At 44.8% G+C, this 15,632-nt stretch overlaps 1 protein-coding gene across 1 annotated transcript in view; it reads right to left on the minus strand.

The window, feature by feature from the left end:
- LOC143171959 (polycomb group RING finger protein 3-like) overlaps positions 1 to 12,678 on the minus strand; it is a 116,813-nt gene extending 104,135 nt beyond the window's left edge. Inside the window, exon 1 of the mRNA XM_076361145.1 lies at positions 12,603 to 12,678. The gene's annotated coding sequence lies outside the window, so the exon portion shown is untranslated. The remainder of the gene's footprint in view (positions 1 to 12,602) is intronic.
- Positions 12,679 to 15,632: the final 2,954 nt, after the last annotated feature.

Below are 15,632 nucleotides of genomic sequence, written 5' to 3' on the forward strand. Positions count from 1 at the left end.
CTCCGATGCTGGGAGAATGGGGCCAGTAGCCTGGAATTAGAGGGTAAAGAAGCCAAGCAGCTGGGATCCCTTTCCGGGGAAGGGGGCATTGACAAAGCGATTGGAAAAGGGACACAAATCCTCAGCCTTTGGAGGCGACTCTTGTCAAGCGTGAAGGAAAGGTATCCCTTCAAGGAAGAGGCATATGTCGCCCAAGCAAGTGGGCCACCATGGAGAAGGGTATCCAGTTCCCGAGAGAATTAGCTGTGCTGGAGGTGATTTATGATGACCTGAACAATGAACAGCTATCCAAAGATCCAGATGAAGTCAAGTGCACACGACCTATGTGGCGGAAGTTTATAAGGAGCACACCATCGTCATATGCCAACTTATTGGCAGTGATGACCTGGAAAGATGGAGAGGGACAAACGGTGGATGAATTGGCTAGTCAACTCCGGCAATACGAAGAAAGTCTCTCTTCCTCCCTCGTCTCGGCTGTGGAGAAACTGTCCCGGGAGTTCCAGCAACTCAGAGAGGATAGGTCCTACTCCTCACCTGTATGGACCAATATCTCGGCTATTAGGAGTCAGCGTTCTTTTGCTCAAGAGAGAGAATATAAAGGGTACACACCACGGGGCACCCTATGGTTTTACCTGCGTGACCACGGAGAGGACATGAGGAAGTGGGATGGGGAACCTACCTCAGCCCTAGGGGCACGGGTACGTGAATTGCAAGGGAAAACAATCACAGAAAGAGGTTCTTCCAGGAAAATTGCTGCTCCAGTTTCCAGCGGGCAGTTCCCCAGAGAGAGTAGAAGGGCTGATCTTACTCCTGATCTTAATGAAGAAACTTCTGACTCGTACGTACAAGAAATGAGAAATGACTACTGTGATGAGGACTAGAGGGGCCCTGCCTCCAGCCAGGGGGAGGAAAGGGACAACCGGGTTTACTGGACTGTGTGGATTCGGTGGCCTGGCACATCAGGCCCACAGGAGTATAAGGCTCTAGTAGACACCGGTGCACAGTGCACCCTAATGCCATCAAGCTATATAGGGGCAGAACCCATCTGTATTTCTGGGGTGACGGGGGGATCCCAACAGCTAACTGCATTGGAAGCCGAAGTGAGTCTAACTGGGAATGGGTGGCAGAAGCACCCCATTGTGACTGGCCCAGAGGCTCCGTGCATCCTTGGCATAGACTACTTCAGGAGAGGGTATTTCCAGGACCCAAAAGGGTACCGGTGGGCTTTTGGTATAGCTGCCTTGGAGACGGAAGAAATGAAACAGCTGTCTACCTTGCCCGGTCTCTAGGAGGACCCCTCTGTTGTGGGGTTGCTGAGGGTCAAAGACCAACAGGTGCCAATCTCTACCATGACGGTGCACCGGCGGCAATATCGCACCAACCGAGACTCCTTGATTCCCATTCATGAGCTGATTCGTCGACTGGAGAGCCAAGGAGTGATCAGCAAGACTCGCTCACCCTTTAACAGTCCCATATGGCCAGTGCGGAAGTCTAATGGAGATTGACAATAGACTATCGTGGCCTAAATGAAGTCAGGCCACCGCTGAGTGCTGCTGTGCCAGACATGCTAGAACTTCAGTACGAACTGGAGTCAAAGGCAGCCAAGTGGTATGCCACAGTTGATATTGCTAATGAGTTTTTCTCAATCCCTTTGGCAGCGGAGTGCAGGCCACAGTTTGCTTTCACTTGGAGGGGCGTTCAGTACACCTGGAACCGACTGCCCCAGGGGTGGAAACACAGCCCTATCATTTGCCATGGACTGATCCAGACTGCACTGGAACAGGGTGGAGCTCCAGAACACCTGCAATACATTGATGACATCATCGTGTGGGGCAACACAGCAGGAGAAGTTTTTGAAAAAGGGAAGGAAATAGTCCAAATCCTGCTGAAGGCCGGTTTTGCCATAAAACAAAGTAAGGTCAAGGGGCCTGCACAGGAGATCCAGTTTTTAGGAATAAAATGGCAAGATGGTCGTCGTCAGATCCCAATGGATGTGATCAACAAAATAACAGCCATGTCTCCACCAACTAGCAGAAAGGAAACACAAGCTTTCTTAGGCGTCGTGGGTTTTTGGAGAATGCATATTCCAAATTACATTCTGATTGTAAACCCTCTCTATCAAGTGACCCGGAAGAAGAACAATTTCAAATGGGGCCCTGAGCAACGACAAGCCTTTGAACAAATTAAAGAGGAGACAGTTCACGCAGTAGCCCTGGGGCCAGTCCGGGCAGGGCAAGATGTGAAAAATGTGCTCTACACCGCAGCCAGGGAGAACGGCCCTACCTGGAGCCTCTGGCAGAAAGCACCTGGGGAGACTCGAGGTCGACCCCTAGGGTTTTGGAGTCAGGGATACAGAGGATCCGAGGCCCGCTATACTCCAACTGAAAAAAGAGATATTGGCAGCATATGAAGGGGTTCGAGCTGCTTCAGAAGTGATCAGCACTGAAGCACAGCTCCTCCTGGCACCCCGACTGCCGGTGCTAGGCTGGATGTTCAGAGGGAGGGTCCCCTGTACACATCATGCAACTGATGCTACGTGGAGTAAGTGGGTCGCACTGATCACACAACGGGCTCGAATAGGAAACCCCAGTCGCCCAGGAATCCTGGAAGTGATCATGGATTGGCCAGAGGGCAAAGATTTTGGAATATCGCCAGAGGAGGAGGTGACGCGTGCTGAGGAGGCCCCAATGTATAATGAACTACCAGAAAATGAGAAACAATATGCCCTCTTCACTGATGGGTCCTGTCGTCTTGTGGGAAAGCATCGGAGGTGGAAAGCTGCTGTATGGAGTCCTATGCGACAAGTTGTAGAAACGGCTGAAGGAGAAGGTGAATCGAGCCAATTTGCAGAAGTAAAGGCCATCCAGCTGGCTTTAGGCATTGCTGACCGAGAAAAGTGGCCAGTGCTCTGTCTCTACACTGACTCATGGATGGTGGCAAATGCCCTGTGGGGGTGGTTGCAGCAATGGAAGCGGAGCAACTGGCAGCGCAGAGGCAAACCCACCTGGGCTGCCGCATTGTGGCAAGATATTGCTGCCCGGGTGGAGAACCTGGTTGTAAAAGTCCGTCACGTAGATGCTCACATACCCAAGAGTCGGGCCACTGAAGAACATCAGAACAACCAGCAGGTGGATCAGGCTGCTAAGATTGAAGTGGCTCAGGTGGAGCTGGACTGGCAACATAAGGATGAATTATTTCTAGCTCGGTGGGCCCATGACACCTCAGGTCATCAAGGAAGAGATGCAACATACAGATGGGCTCGTGATCAAGGAGTGGACTTGACCATGGACCCTATTGCGCAGGTTACCCATGAATGCGAAACATGCGCTGCAATCAAGCAAGCCAAGCGGTTAAAGCCTTTTTGGTATGGAGGACGATGGTTGAAATATAAATATGGGGAGGCCTGGCAGATCGATTATATCACACTCCCACAAACCCGCCAAGGCAAGCGCCACGTGCTTACAATGGTGGAGGCAACCCCCGGATGGCTGGAAACATATCCCGTGCCCCATGCCACTGCCCGGAACATGATCCTGGGCCTTGAAAAGCAAGTCCTATGGCGACATGGCACCCCAGAAAGAATTGAGTCAGACAACGGGACTCATTTCCGAAACAACCTCATAGACACCTGGGCCAAAGAGCACGGCATTGAGTGGGTGTATCACATCCCCTATCATGCACCAGCCTCTGGGAAAATTGAACGATACAATGGACTGTTAAAGACTACACTGAGAGCAATGGGTGGCGGGACGTTCAAACATTGGGATACGCATTTAGCAAAGGCCACCGGGTTAGTCAACACTCGGGGATCTGCCAATCGAGCTGGCCCTGCCCAGTCAGAACTTTTACGTACTGTAGATGGGAATAAAGTCCCTGTAGTGCACATAAAAAATATGCTGGGGAAGACAGTCTGGGTTATTCCTGCCTCGGGCAAAGGCAAACCTATCCGTGGGATTGCTTTTGCTCAAGGACCTGGGTGCACTTGGTGGATAATGTGGAAGGATGGGGAAGTCCGATGTGTACCTCAAGGGGATTTGATTTTGGGTGAGAATAGCCAATGATCTGAATTATGTGATGTTAAGTTCTAATTATAGTTATAATAATTATACTAATAATACACAGATATACTAATCATACTAATAATATTATATGCCATACTAATGTTATTACAATAAGAATCACCCAGACTAATGAAGAATAACTTCAGTGAAACCAAGCAAAGCACAGTGATGATGGTACCAGAACTGACTTCAACATGAAACAACCCAACACCACATACCATCTCCATTTTTCCTGCCCTGAAAGATTATTATGACAGATGGAGTCCGAAGTCATGGAGTAAATGAACTCACCGAACGTTTTAGAGGGATGGCCCACAGATGAAGGGAATGATATCTCTGTGTGTGTGTGTATATATATTAAAAAAAAAAAAGGGGGATGGTGATTAATGGAAATGTACTGGAAAATGTGAGACTTGAGCATGACACAGATGGTACAGAATAAGGGGTGGATATCGTCCTGGTTTCGGCAGGGATAGAGTTAATTTCCTTCCTAGTAGCTGGTACAGTGCTGTGTTTTGGATTTAGGATGAGAACAAAGTTGATAACGCACCGATGTTTTAGTTGTTGCTAGGTAATGCTTACACTAGCCAAGGACTTTTCAGCTTCCCATGCTCTACCGACTGAGAAGGCTGGAGGTGCACAAGAAGCTGGGAGGGGGCACAGCCAAACTGGCCAAAGGGACATTCCATACCATGGGACGTCATGCTCAGTACATAAACTGGGGAAAGCTGGCCGGGGGGACCCCTGCTCGGGGACTGGCTGGGCATCGGTCGGCGGGTGGTGAGCAATTGTACTGTGCATCACTTGCTTTGTGTATTATTATTATCATCATATTATTATTATTATCATTTGATTTCAATTATTAAACTGTTTTTATCTCAACCCACGACTTTTTCTCACTTGTGCTCTTCCAATTCTCTCCCCCATCCCACCGGGGGAGGGGGAAGTGAGCGAGCAGCTGCGTGGTGCTTAGTTGCCAACTGAGATTAAACCACAACAAGGTGTCACACAGAGAGGGCAGGTGGTGGCGGCAGCTCCCTTTGCCAATGGCTGTGGGAAAGAGTATTGGGGTTACATGGCAAGGTTTTGGTAGTTGCGGGGGGGGGGGGGGGGGGGGCGCAGCTACAGGGGTGGCTTCTGTGAGAAAACACCAGGGGCTGCCCCCATGTCAGACAGAATCAGTTCCAGCCAGCTCCAAGATGGACCCACCACTGTCCAAAACTGAGCCAATCAGCAAAGCGCCTCTGTCATAACATTTTTTAAGAGGGTAAAAAAACCTATACAGCCGCTGTGAGGGAGAGGAGTGAGGAAAATGTGAGCGCAACAACCCTGCAGACACCAAGGTCAGTGAAGAAGGAGGGGGAGGAGGTGCTCCAGGTGCCGGAGCAGAGATTCCCCTGCAGCCCATGGAGAAGACCATGGTGAGGCAGGTTGTCCCCCTGCAGCCCACCAAGCACCACATTGGAGCAAATACCTACACTGCAGCCCATGGAAGTCCCCAAGCTGGAGCAGGCTCCTGGCAGGAACCGCAGCCCATGGAGAGGAGCCCATGCAGGAGCAGGCTTTCTGCCAGAAACTGCAGCCTTTGGGGGACCCACGCTGGAGCAGTCTGTTCCTGAAGGACTGTACCCCACGGGAAGGGATGGAAAGGGCCCATGCTGGAACAATTCTTTAAGGACTGTATTCTGTGAGAGGGACCCCACGCTGGAGCAGAGGGAACAGTGCTGTAGCCATATGTTTGGGTTAATACCTATCCTAGACTGTAGTCTTCATTTTTCTAGCCTGATTACCTTGTATAAACAAAGCATGCCTTACAACGACTATGCCCTCGAAGAAGAACTAGAAGACTGATTGATAAAAGGGGAACATCCTGCCCTAGAAGGCGCCGGAGGCTAGATGATTGCCAAAGAAACAAGAAGTCAGCAAAAAACTGCGGTAACTAGGGGAAAGGTAAAGGCGGCAGGGGGAGATCGCGACCACCGACTCAATTCAAGACTGGAAAGACTTGCCCCCCCCCCCCCCCCCCCCCAAGGCGCATGCGTGCTAATTTACATGGCAAGCGAGGCTAATTTGAACACAACTAACCAATGAGCATGAACTTAGGCGGGCTTTTACTAATCATGTAACAAGATAAATACGCTGTAGTTCTTGTGTGTGGTGTGCTAGCTTTGTGGAATTACCACCTAGCACCCATCTTTGTGCAAACATGAGATAAATAAATATCTCGGCTCTGTGTGTAAGATTGGCTTATTGCACACCGGGTACCGGACCCTGCTTGTGGGATAACAGTGCAAGGAGGAAGGAGCAGCAGAGATGAAGTGTTATGAATTGAACACAACCCCCACCCCACCATGCCACTCATGGGAGGATGAGGTAGAAGAGTCAGGAGTGAAGGTAAGCCTGGGAAGAAGGGGGTGTGGGGGGGAAAGGTGTTTTTAATTTTGTTTCTCACTATCCTACTCTGTTATTAATTGGCAATAAGTTTATCTTCCCCAAGTTGAGCCTGTTTTGCCCATGATGGTAATTGCCAAGTGATCTCCCTGTCGTTATCCCAACCAATGAGCTTTTCATCTTAATTTCTCCCCCTTTCTTGATGAGGAAGAGTGAGAGCGCAGCTTGGTGGGCACCTAGCAGCCAGCCAAGGTTAATCCACCACAGTTATATACCTCATTCAACAAAGAAAACATCCACACTTATTGCTTCCAAAACAATTTAGCTTTACACCAGACAGGTATTATTTGCAATGTATACTTTAACCACCCAGTTCCCTCATGGACACAGTAAAATTTTTCCCCTCAAATGCAGGATCTCAGGGCGTGGGGCAGCATGCACACAGCAGCAGGCACCTGCATTTGGGGACAATATGTTCTAGGATTGGTGAGCACTTAACACGTTTAACAAGTGGCAAGGTTATATTTGCCGCCTCCCCCCCCCCCCCCCAGAAAGAGGATTCAATTAATAAAAAAAAAAAATATTTAGAAGTCAGAGATTAACCAGCCAGCGTGATGCTGAAGCAAGAAGGGCTAATGTATTTATTGGCTGTATAAGTCAGGGGAATAACAAGTCAAGAGAGAGATCTCATTGGTGCAGACAGAATCAGTCAGATACCATATACAACTCTGGAATCCATACTTAAAAAAATAAACAAAAACACAGAAGGAAAAGAGTTCAAAATAAAATTTAGGGACTCAAAATGCCTCACAGAAAGAGCCATCTGTTTAGTTATCAAAAAAAGATGACTGGGAGGTCAACTGTGGTGTGTCAGTACCTTCACAAAGTGAAAACAAAGTATTAAAAGGCTCTAACTAGCAGATAAAGGCATAACAGGAGTTAGGGTTTGGAATCAGATGCCAAATTGCATTAGCAAATAGGTATATGTTTTCAGCAGTTAGCATGATTAACCATTGGAACAAGCAAACAAAAACCCCATAGATCCTGCATCCTTAGAATCCTCAAATCAAGACCGGATTCCTTGTGTCTAGGACAGTTCACATTTTAGTCAAAAGCAGTTATGTTCAATGCAAGGGCAACTGTGTGGAAGTTAATGGTTTGATACACAGGCAGTTAGACAAAAATCTCGGTCTGTTCTGTCCCTATACTCTGAGAATACAATCCTGACTTCGAACAGTCTCTATGCCTTAATGTTTTGGGGGTAAAGTCATTCCAAATGAAGAAAACATGCCATAAGACTTCAAAGTTTCCATTCCACAAGTCAAGCCTACAGATAACTACTGTTAGGTACAACAAATAAACTCAGTGTAACAAAAATTATATGCTACAAAAAATTCTCCTGTCTGCTAAGTTAGCTGAAGAGCATTGTATTGCCAAAACTATTCCAAGTAATCAATTGGCTCACAGCTTCCATTATATCAGTCTGTGTATTTAAACTAGTTTTGTGGTGAGTGGAAGCCATTTACACTATCTGCACATAATATGTTACACCCTAAGTAATGAACATTTGTAGTTAGCCAATTGGCTCATACTTTTTACCTTGTTCTTTCAGGTGCCAAATTAAGGGGTGGGGAAGGATTGTATAAGGACAACACCTTACAAAAAAAAAAAGTAACTCTGATCATTGTAGTGTTTGCAGGCTGTAAGGGTTTGTTTTGTTTTGTGGGGGGTTTTGGTTTTTAATGAAAAAACCAAATAGGAACCATTTATACTTTTAGACTAATATTTGCATGCACATGACATGAAAAGATATCAAAGAATCTATAGGGCTAGTGTCTTTTTTTTTTTAAACATTAAACCAAAATCTCAGTCATGAAATTCTTAGTGTATCCAGCAACATTACAATAGATAAACTATCCACTGAAGACAGAACATCATACATTGTCTCATTATACATGTACTGGTTTTGGCCGGGAGAGAGTTAATTTTCTTCATAGTAGCTAGTATGGGGCTGTGTTTTGGATTTGTGCTGGAAACAGTGTTGATAATACAGGGATGTTTTAGTTATTGCTGAGCAGTGCTTACACAGCGTCAAGGCCTTTTCTGCTTCTCACACCGCCCTGCCAGCAAGTAGGCTGGGGGTGCACAAGAAGCTGGGAGGGGACACAGCTGGGACAGCTGACCCCAACTGACCCAAGGGATATTTCATACCACATGATGTCATGCTCAGCAATAAAATTAGGGGGGAGGTTGGCAGGGGGGCCACTGCTTGGGGACTGGCTGGGCATCGGTCAGTTGGTGGTGAGCAATTGTTTTCATTTGCATCACTTGTCTTTCTTGGGTTTTATTTCTCTTTGTTATTTTTTTCCTCTTTTCCTTACAATTTATTATTATTATTTCTTTTTAATTATTAAACTGTCTTTATCTCAACCCATGAGTTTCTCACTTTTACCCTTCCAGTTCTCCTGCATCCCACCGGGGGGGCGGGCGGGCAAGCAAGCAGCTGTGTGGTGCTTAGTTGCTGGCTGGGGTTAAACCACGGCAATACATAAGGATGAAAAAAAAATTTCTCTGTTTAAATTTATGAACTAAATAATCATTCACAAGTCAGCAGTTAAATCTTTGTTCCAGTAACCTGAAAGAAATTGCTCTTAAGCACATAACTGCACAGCACATTCCCCAACACACACGCAAATGTTTCCCACCATACTATGCTATTCACAAAGCAAATACACCCTCAATTTCACCTAATAATGGTAGTTACCACCACTAAAATAAGCTTTTTTACATATTGTCAGTTTTAATGTTAGTGTCGGTCACAAGGTTAAAACATAAAATGGTTAACAGCAACCCAAACATACAAGGATATCATGAATTCCCATCACTTTAAACACTCAACCATTTTTCATCTGTGCAAACAAGTTGCTCCATGAGCAACAGAACAGAGCCTGGTTTCCTTTGCATTTGTGCCTTTACTTTCCTCAATCATAGTAACACCATACCCACCCTCGATATCTCCAGTTCTCACCCAAATCTCAACTTTCCCTTGCTGACTCCACATTGCCTAACTACAAGCTGGGCAAGAGGCAGTCATTGCTACATGACTGGTTGCCAAAAGCTAACCAGAACAGGTAAGCCTTGAACTCACCATACTGTCTCACACACTTATTTAGGTCCCTTCTCTACCTTTATTCAGCCATCAGTTTATTTTAAAAGAAAACACATAAGAATTCAATTTCTTTATCCCTCTGCGAAACATAGCACAAATCATTCACAAGTATGAGGAATGACAGGTTGACTATGAATAGCTGAGGGGGGGTTAGGTTTTTTTTTGTTTGCAGTTTTTTTTTGTTTGCAGTTGTTTTTACATTTTTTTTTTTTAAAAAGAAGCCCCTAATGATGACATTAATTGTTATTTAACTATACCTTTCTAAATGAAATAAACTGCTCATAGCAAATTCACTTTTTTCCAACTAGCCTGTACCTAGAGACAACATTTGAGAATTACATTTGCCACTACAAAGAATAATCACTAAGAAGAATTTGTGTCAAGTGCTTCAAAAAGCAAGTGCAATTTGATGAGCTCTTACTATACAAGGTAGGTTTCAAAAAAAAAAAAATGTTTTGGGGTGGGGTTGTGTTTGGTTTTTTTGGGTTTTTTTTAAGTAATAGGTAAATAGACAGAATTTACCCCTCAGAACCAACTCAACTTTCACTTTAAATGAAGTTTTCTTTCTGGTAGAAAAAGGAAAATGGCATTACCAATGAAGTCATTGCTTTTTTATTCTGTCCTGCAACATGCCTGTAAGACTTTCAGACCTTTGTAATGACAAGTTTCATTCAAATCTTCAATAGCAAATAAACTTTTTCTATCCCCTAAATTCTCACCATAGGGAATATTTTATATGCTAGCAGTTTAAATACAGAAGTATTTATTCAGAAGATTAACTTAACAGAAACCTGATTTGAAGAAGAGCAAGTTTTTCCTCAGCTCTTCAAAACAGACTACAGTAAGAACTGCTGCATACAGTATCTGTTTCAGTCAACAATAAAACACAACGTTACATATCACAATAGCAAGGGCTGGTTTTAATGCAATGCAACCCCACCCTCTCCACCTTTTGATTGCATTAACTACTTCAGCATAGCAAGTACATTTCAAACAAAATCTGTGAGCCTTGACTTTAATCTTCCCAAAAATTTTTTATTAATTTACCCTAGAGACAGGACTCCAATACAAGTCCTGTACCAAGTAATAGATTCTGGAATTGGGCTGTGTCTTTCTAGCTGTTAACTTATTTCAATCAGACATTCTAATCTGACATTCCTAAGTCAGTTTTCTCTCTGGCCTCCCTTCAGACCTGATACGAGTACGTATCCCAGCACAAGGGGGTAGTTTGAACTGTTACTCAACCCTTTTTACTAGTAATATCAAAAAAGGAAACAGTTTAAACCATGGGACATTCAAGAATATCAACATTCTGAAATCCATTGCATCACCAAATACTGCTGATAAAGGCTTCCATTTAGTATCTCTGTCTCAAACTATCCCAGCCAGACCACTATCCCAATATAAAAGGATGAAGTTATATATACACACATATAAACAAACAGGAATATTCCACACACACATTCTTGCAAGATCTCATTACATTTGCAGTGTTTTTCAAAATGTACATCCACTTTACAGATCATATCTAGCTTAAAGTTTCCATGCAGATATTTTTAATATATTCTTAAAGTAGCTTCCTGGAGAGTCCAACATTTTGGTCTAAAAATACTTTAGTCCAGAAGAATTGTTATGCACATGAGATTTCAAAGTCAGAATGAATGTTGTTTAAATAGCATCTGATTTTTTTTTTTGTTTTAACCTTCTCATCCACAACTTTAATTGTAAGAAATATAGGTAGACAATTATGTAGGACTCCTGAAAAATACCAAAGCAAAACACTTCTAAAGGAACATTCTAGAGCACACATGGGTAATCAAACAGAATTTCTAGATCTAGGTTTCTCAGTCACCCATATTTCACATCCAGAGGGCAAAAAAAAAATGACTAAACTGATTTGAGACTATACATAACACAGAGTTATAGAGTATACAACATTTCCCGAAACAAAAATATATGTGAGCTAGCAAAGAGTATCCAAGTATTATACAAACATAGTATTAAAATATTAAGTCTCCTGCAGTTTCTTCATAGGACATTCTGAAGTGAAATCAATTACTTTTCAACAAGAGACCGACTGCCACGTTATTCCATAGCACCACAACTCACTGACAAATTCAACGTTTGTAGAAAACAAGCAGAACTTGGTAGTAGAAGACTACGCCGTTCAACAAATACTCGGGGGGGGGGGGGGCAATGCAAGCCACAAACATTCCTTTTTTAATCTACCAGTGCTACTTCAATTCCTACTTCTCACAAGACTTGAAAACCTAAGCCACGCACAGCATCAAAACCCGACATCTGTATAATTGAGGTCATTTAGCAAGGAATACGCCCACTCCATTCTGACTAGAGACAGATTCCCTCCCAACAAGGGGGGTTTAATCAATGCAAAGCCATTAATAGGGGTGGAGGGAGCTCTCTGAACGCGACTCAGACGGCTCTCATCCAAACCCCACCACCACCTCTCCACAAACGTTCCTTATCACCCTGCTGAGCTACACACCTAAGCCAACCCACGGTAATGCGAGGTCTCCATGCAAACCTGAGGACAAGAGTCTGTTGGCAGGACGCAGGGGCACACTGACCAGGCATCCGGAAAGAAAGAAGCGTTACCACTTCTCCAGAAGTCAGGAAGCTTAATAGTTGGAATAGAAAAGGGAGGGATGAAAACAGAAGGGGGGGGGGGGGAAGTTTGTGGGGGTTTTTTAAAGGAAAAGACACCTTTCCCCTTGGTGGGCAGAAGCTACCCTTAAGCACGAAAAAGGAAAGGGGTTTAAGGGGGGGGGGGGGGGAATCACTATCTATTGAAATACCATCGAACCCACCGAGACAATAACGTGCATTTTCTGCATCACAAAAAGTTCAAGCACAGCCTGCCCACACCCGACTCGGTGTGTCGTCTCGTCTCGTGTCGTGTCGTGTCCGTCCCGTTTCCCCCCCCCCCCCCCCCCCCCAGCACCGGAGGGCGGCACACTGACCTGTCAACAAATGGCAGCGACGGCAACAGAAGAGAAGATGAGCAGCGCTGTGCCCGGCCGCTAAGAGAAGGGGGAGGAGCAGGAATCTTTTATCTTCAGGGGGTTGATTCCCGTACCCTTTTCCTTCCAGTTCCCCTTTTATTTTTTCCCTACCCCCTCCGAAAAAAAAAGAAAAAAAATACTTTCTGTCTTTCCTCCCCCCCCCAATATTCCGACTCAGAGTTTAAAACAAAGAGACGGAAATAGCCGAGTGCGGACCGAATGAAGCCGAGTGAGCGTGTCATGCATATAGCGCATGCGCACTGTGTATATACATACGCTCAGATCTATACCCTTGCCTCTCTCGAGGTGTCATGCATATAGCGCATGCGCACTGTGTATATACATACGCTCAGATCTATACCCTTGCCTCTCTCGAGATATGGGATTGGTTTCGCGTCATCCATTCCTCCTATCCCACTCCGTTATGCGTGTGCTGAAAGGAGAGCAGTGTCTTTCCGGTTCCCCTCTAAGCTCGGGGTGGAGGATACCTCTCTGCTGTACTCTGCGTTTCTCCCTAGGGTGGCCCCTGTGGGATTCCCAGCCCAGTATTGCTCCCTCATGCATGCACGCTTTTTTCAGGTAACATCCTTGTATGCTATCTTTTTGTCAAAATGGGAGTGATTGGGTGAGGGGTGAATTTACCCAGAAATAGCCCTTGTGCAATGCATGCTTTTCCCCTGCCCCATTTAGCCTTCTTGACACACAGGGACAGGCACCCCTGGCACTGCTTCCCCCAAACCTGTACCTTCTCCACATGCAAAGACAAGTACCCCAGAACAATCCTCCCCAAACCTGCACATTTCCACATACAGGGACACTCATCACTGTCACAAATGATGTGATAAACAGGGACAGACATTTTCTGCATGACCCTTCTAACATCTCCCTCGCATATTGGGAGGACAAATGCTCTTGCAACATACAAGGAAAGATCTCACTGCCACAGCCCACCAACACCCTTATTTACACAGGAATAAACCCTGCACAACCCACCAACAGCTTTTCTCCCAACAACCTCCACACACAGGACTTAACAACCCTAGTCCTCTATTCACAGCACAAAAAGGCACCAGAACAATCTCCCAACATTAAACTCACACATGCAACCCACCAACTTCTGTACTAGATTCTCTAGGACCCAAATACTCCCCCATCCACAGGTGTAGACTTCAGAAACAGCTCACGTCCTCTCCAAGACACACTCACATTTTAAGAGTCCAGAAAATGGATGTCCAATTCCTAACAGTACCAACATTCCCCAGACTGTAAAGATGACTTGAATTTTTCAAAATAATGAGATTAATAAATAAGACTTACATTCTGGATAATTTTTATGCTTTCAGATTTCAGTGTTTAAAGCCATATTGTTGTCCCACAAGTGGGGTCCAGTACCCGGTGTGCAATAAGCCAATCTTACACACAGAGCCGAGATATTTTTTTATCTCATGTTTGCGCAAAGATGGGTGCTAGGTGGTAATTCCACAAAGCTAGCACACCACACACAAGAACTACAGCGTATTTATCTTGTTACATGATTAGTAAAAGCCCGCCTAAGTTCATGCTCATTGGTTAGTTGTGTTCAAATTAGCCTCGCTTGCCATGTAAATTAGCACGCATGCGCCTTGGGGGGGGGGGGGGGGGGCCCAAGTCTTTCCAGTCTTGAATTGAGTCGGTGGTCGCGATCTCCCCCTGCCGCCTTTACCTTTCCCCTAGTTACCGCAGTTTTTTGCTGACTTCTTGTTTCTTTGGCAATCATCTAGCCTCCGGCGCCTTCTAGGGCAGGATGTTCCCCTTTTATCAATCAGTCTTCTAGTTCTTCTTCGAGGGCATAGTCGTTGTAAGGCATGCTTTGTTTATACAAGGTAATCAGGCTAGAAAAATGAAGACTACAGTCTAGGTATTAACCCAAACATATGGCTACAATATCATATTCCAAAGTTTTTTCCAGAAGCATATAGGTTGTTTGTTTTTTTAACATCCTCCCCCAAATAATCACATAGTTCTGTAAGTTGGAGCTTTAAGAAGTCCACCAGTTACATTGAAACTTAAACAGGAGCTGGGAATGCTGATGACAAGATATTTGCAATTTTTCTTTGGGTTGCATAAGTCAAACACTTCAACTGAACTCAGTCTTTGCGCCTGCACAGTTTGTCTTTTGGCCCAGCTGCACTAACTAGCTGATTTCAGCAGAACTTCCTTATCTATTCCACCCCTGTACACAGAGCTTCAAGGCTTCCTTTTATCTACGGAGTGTCCAGTCTATCTATCCACGGAACATTTAGCTACTTTGTTTCGACAAAGAGAACCGTATGTCTCCTTAGTATTTCTTTATATTCGGTATCAATCCCTCCTTTTCTTTTGAGGATTCATAGCTAGCAAGCTACAATCCTCACTTCATTAAGAGAGTTAACAAAGTTCAATGGTAAATGCGACAGTGCATAAAGGACAGAGTATATCAATAGTATATACTAAGTTGGGTTATTTGTCTCATCATGTACCAAACCTTTATGTACAGTATAATTATAAGCAACAAACATATTGAAATTAGAGTTAGTAAAGTTATGACTGGATGAAGCATAAGGTTAAACACTCCCTTTGTTGGCCTGTATTTTTGATCACGTATGGTCCAATTTCAGAAATTTGTGGGTGTGGGAATGGGAGTCTCACTAACGGACATTCCTGAGTTTGATTTTAATGAGCAAACACTGCACCACCTGGCATGACAAGGCACTTAAGCAGTAAATAACGGAGAAAGGAATGTGCAGTTGAAAGGAGAAAAACAAGATAAAGACCATGAAGGCATTTCGCATGATCAGAAAGAACGGGCCAATCTGCTAGAGCATAGATGCGCGTGAACACAAGGCTGTAACCTATCTGCAAGCTGCAGGTAGCGCGTGTCCATAGTAGTTAACTATATAAGCCCTGTTATAAGTGTAAATAAAGGAGAATGACCATACTCATATTGAGATCTGTCATTACTCCGGAATC

The sequence above is a fragment of the Aptenodytes patagonicus genome, chromosome W (genome assembly GCF_965638725.1).
Source record: "Aptenodytes patagonicus chromosome W, bAptPat1.pri.cur, whole genome shotgun sequence".
Lineage (NCBI taxonomy): Eukaryota > Metazoa > Chordata > Aves > Sphenisciformes > Spheniscidae > Aptenodytes > Aptenodytes patagonicus.